Below are 5,390 nucleotides of genomic sequence, written 5' to 3' on the forward strand. Positions count from 1 at the left end.
TAACATGATTACATTAGTCATCTTATTCGATTAATGCTAATACTTGTAAATCTCGTCAAGCATTCATGATTATAACTTATATTAACAACAAATCAAGTTCCTTTCATAGCTCAAGTGTCGGTTATACCATACAGTATGAACTATGAAAGTGCCAAGCATTTGTTGTACCAAGTGTTATAAAACATAAATCAAGATTAGTCATTTAACAAGCAAAGTATTAAAGAGTGAACAAGATAACAAATACAAAACATGTTAGTATCAAACATTAAAGTCCATATTAAGTTTACATTATACTTATTCTCACACCATTAGTGTAACCTTTTCACCTTGACATAACTAACTTAGCTAGACATAATGAAAGAAAGAAAAATAGATAAACAAAATAAGAACATAAAAGTTAACTAAGTAAAGGAAAGGAAATGAAAGGCATAAACTTAATATTAATGAAAGCAAAGCATAAACATTACAAAAAATACAAAGAGAGAAAGGAAGAGCATGATCTTGATCTGAAAACCAAGATGCCTAAATGCATGGCAAATGCCTCCTTTTATAGGCCAAAATTGAGAACTATTGATTTGATGACTAATTGATAAGTGGGTGACCAACTTTTGACTTGGTGACAATCCTTATCTTCTCTTGTCTGCCCAAAACGTCATTGATAACGTCAAAACTGGAGCCAGGTGCAAACATGAAAGTTGTAGGCAATTGTCTCAGCTTTCTTGTGTAAAAAATTCAGCTCATTTGGACTTCTAGAACTCCAGATATGGCCAAAATACCGAACAGTGCTCGGGCTGGAAGACAGATTCGGGCTTCTTTGTTGTTGCTACAATTTGGAATCTAAATGTAATTAGATAATTACTGTGCTCAGCACAGTAACTACGAATTATTTGTTGTAAAACGTGAGTCATGTTCTGCATGCAAATGAAAGAAAGCAAAGAGCAAATAAACTAGGGGCAGTGGAGGTGAGAAGGTTACCTAGAATGGTGAGGAAGTGCCATTGGTGGTGGTGGCGGAGGCTAGCGGCGGCGGCTAGGTGATGTGCTTGTAGTGGATAGTGATGCTAGATGGCGATTCTGCCCTTTCTTTTCTCTGTGTTTCTTCTCCTTCCTGTTTTAATCTCCTACTCCCCTGTCTCTTCTTCCTTTTTTTTTTCTTTTTGAAGATGGCTCAAGGTGGAGTTGTTGTGGGGGCGATAGGGAGGAACATAAATGGTGGAGTCGCGACACAATGGTTGTGCTAACCAGTGTTGTTGTTTTCCTTCTTCTTCACAGTGTTGCAGTAGGGGGAGGAAGATGGCAGTTGGCGGTGATGATGATGCCGGAGAAACGGTGTTTGCTGAAATGGCCTTCCTATCCTCTTTTCTACTTTTCCTCTTTCTCCTTTGTTTTGTCTAGTTTCTTATCTTTGTTTCCCTATTTTGTGTTTTTTCTTATTCAACTCCCTTCTTTGTTTCCTTTTCTTTCTTTCTTTTCTCCCCTGTTTTTGTAGCTTACTTCTCTCCTTCTTAAAATTTTGCCCCCCTTAGTTTCCTTTTTTTTCTTCCACTTTTGTCTTCTCCCTTCTCTGTATTTATAGTTGCAGGAAGAGAGGGGCACCTTACCACTACTATGGCTCAGGGTAAGGTGGCTGCCCCACCCATGTCATGTGCCCATGTCGTGGCACAGTGTAGGGTGGTTGGTCATGGCTTGCATAAATGGTGGCAGGGTATGGGATGTGGCTTGTGTCCGGGTTTTGTGGGCAAGTGGGAGGGGAAAGAGAAGGAGAATAGAAAAAAAAATATTTAAAATCTTCTTCTTCCCTGCCTCTACATGCGCAGGGAAGAAGAAGAATAGTGTCGTTTAAAACGATACTGTTTCGATTTTTTTTTAAGAAAAGAAAATGTAATCGGGAGGAACCTAAAAATAGGTTATGACAATATTGAAGTTTATATTAAGGGATATATTTTCATTAAGTTTGAAGTGGATTATTGATTAGTACTTAAAAGTGCATTTTTATCATGGTTTTATATCATCATTTTGCACTTGAACTATCAATAACTCCTTAACTAAAGCATGTTTTATAATAATATATCTAATAATATAAGATACCTTTAATTTGTGGTAAATGTTCATTTTAAATACAGGCCTATCACATAAATGAAAGGATTGATTGATGAAATTAAGAACTGAAATTGAAAGGATAAAGAGATGGCCAAACTTAGAAAAGAGATGTCAGTGCAATCCAAACTGGAACACTGTTCAGTAATTTGGTCATATCTAGAGCTATAGATCTCAGATTGAGGTCTACTTTATATGGATGGAAAGGTAAGACATAGGCCTACAACTTTCATATGGAGCCCAAGATCTAAAAAGGCCATTATCAAGTCCAAATTGTAGCAACAACAAAGAAGCCCGAATCTGTCTTCCAGCCCGAGCACTGTTCGGTATTTTGGCCATATCTGGAGTTCTAGAAGTCCAAATGAGCTGAATTTTTTACACAAGAAAGCTGAGACAATTGCCTACAACTTTCATGTTTGCAACTGGCTCCAGTTTTGACGTTATCAATGACGTTTTGGGCAGACAAAAGAAGATAAGGATTGTCACCAAGTCAAAAGTTGGTCACCCACTTATCAATTAGTCATCAAATCAATAGTTCCCAATTTTGGCCTATAAAAGGAGGCATTTGCCATGCATTTAGGCATCTTGGTGTTCAGATCAAGATCATGCTCTTCCTTTCTCTCTTTGTATTTTTTATGCTTTGTTTTCATTAATATTAAGTTTATGCCTTTCATTTCCTTTCCTTTACTTAGTTAACTTTTATGTTCTTATTTTGTTTATCTATTTTTCTTTCTTTCATTATGTCTAGCTAAGTTAATTATGTCAAGGTGAAAAGGTTACACTAATGGTGTAAGAATAAGTATAATGTAAACTTAATATGGACTTTAATGTTTGATACTAACATGTTTTATATTTGTTATCTTGTTCACTCTTTAATACTTTGCTTGTTAAATGACTAATCTTGATTTATGTTGTATAACACTTGGTACAACAAATGCTTGGCACTTTCATAGCCCATAATGTATGGTATAACCGACACCTGAGCTATGAAAGGAACTTGATTTGTTGTTAACATAAGTTATAATCATGAATGCTTGACGAGATTTACAAGTATTAGCATTAATTGAATAAGATGACTAATGTAATCATGTTAACAATATATAATCTGATTGGAACCAGTCATTTGTTTTTTGGGCTGGAACATCAACCCAACCCACGTGGCTGGGCTGAGTCCAGCCTTGTATTGGCCCAGCTCACATAATCGGGCCGGGTCTGGCCTAGTTCCAAAAATTTTAAAAAAAAATATTTTCAAAAATTTATGATTTCCCCATGTCAAAAGTTTGCTTAATATTGGTTTGTATTTTTATATCGTAAAGATACTAATCCAGTATTAAAATACCTGATTTTTGTCAAAACTTTGAAAAAAAATATTTTTGTTTTCATGCATACAGCCAAATCTCTTAAAGAAAAAATCACATCATATTTTCATACAACAAAAAAAACTTCAAAAAAAAACATGTTTTAGCATACATTTTGACTTTAATAACCAGTTTATCAAAGTCACGAGAACATTTTATTTTCTTTTAATGTATGGAATTATGAATTTATATATAAAACGTATTCCCGATATTCAAAAGGTAGTTCTTTTATAGACATTAGAACAGTTAGGCTTTACCCGATAAGATAAGGACCTCCTTACCGAGGAGGACTTTTCTTAAACCGTAGACAGACCAACAAATAGAAATTTAATGAAACCTTAGCATTTCCCAAACAATTAAACAATTTAGCTTGCTTTAGGTAGGGCATATTTAGGGTGCTAATACACTCCCTATATGCAACCAGTCTTCATACCCGATCTTTGAGACTAGTTAAGATTCCTAGTGACCAAAATACTAAGTGGCAACTCCCATGATATTTTTCCACTAATAAAAGATAAGAATTATTTGTCTTCCTATATTTTCCAGATACACACACATGTGAGTGAGGGTGGACGATTGCTGCGACAAATATTATAAATATTTCTACCCTCTTCATGCTCTTCAGTATGAAAGATATAGTTATTGATGAAATATTTGTTATAATACTGGACCTTTTTTTTAGAACTAAAAAAATAATAATTTAAAACTTCCAGCACTGGCTTCCATATTGTATATCTAGTTAAAGATAGCAACCATTAACTATCAATAAAAAAGTAAAGTAAATGTGTTCTTATTAGATTTGCAAATCATTACATATATACTTGTGTTTTGAACCACATGCCAAATTATTCATCTTGCAATTAGTTTATTTGAGCTTCAATAAGATTGGAGCTAGAAAGTGCCTTCAAACTTTACGATATGTATTCCATCATTAAACAGCTTCATGTTGCAATAGTCACAAAACAAAGCTATATTCATTCTAGATTTTATATTGTTTTTATTTTTTCTTTTGAAATACATGACCATGTTAAAAATATTTTTAAACACATTCCTCTTGATATGCATGATATTCAAATTATGGCAAATAAGATTAATCTTCCAATAAGAAAACTCCTAAAAATATACTTTGTTTTACCCAATTACAAGTCACACCAAAACTAGAAAAGTTCTTCTTACCTTATTGAAAACCAAATTTAATGTCCTCATATTGCGAGTTTACATCATACAATTCTTCACTCGACATTGTCAACAATGCAACATCTCTTTCTACTTTACCTTTAAAGAAGTTTTTGTTGTTTATGTATCAATTACGACTTGGTAAGAACTTTTGTGACAATAAACAAATAAATTAATAAAAATATTTTACCACTATTTGTTAAGGTGAAGGCCTTATTATTTTTTCATACAATATAGACATGTTAATTTTTCATATGTGCTCTATTCGAAAACCATCTCATATGCAAGAAAATCATTTAGAGTCCACATCAAAGTTGTTGTCATTTGAAAATTCTATTTTCTTGACCATAACTGATTTAACTTACCAATCAACAATTGAAGATAAACATTAATATTTCTATTTCAACTATAAGATTTGGGTATGATTATAGATTAAAAAAAAAAAAATAAGTTTTGACCTTACACATATTAGTACAGGCAAGTTATAAATTGTTGGTATCATTGACCAACAAGAATAGGGTGCAGAAAATGATCTAAATGGATTAAACTCATGTATACACAAACAAAGATGTACATTTCATGGTTCCATTGAAAACTAAAAATGCACCTTGTTAAACTACTTCCAAGCTTCATCATTGAAAAAGTGGACAATAACTCCATCAATCATATCATATGAATAATGTTATGTCATATGATTGAATGTTTTCATATCAAGGTTCCTAAAATATAATTAGGTAGATTTCCTTAGTTGGTGTAGGGA

Source organism: Populus euphratica, unplaced genomic scaffold, assembly GCF_000495115.2.
Source record: "Populus euphratica unplaced genomic scaffold, PopEup_1.0 scaffold863.1, whole genome shotgun sequence".
Lineage (NCBI taxonomy): Eukaryota > Viridiplantae > Streptophyta > Magnoliopsida > Malpighiales > Salicaceae > Populus > Populus euphratica.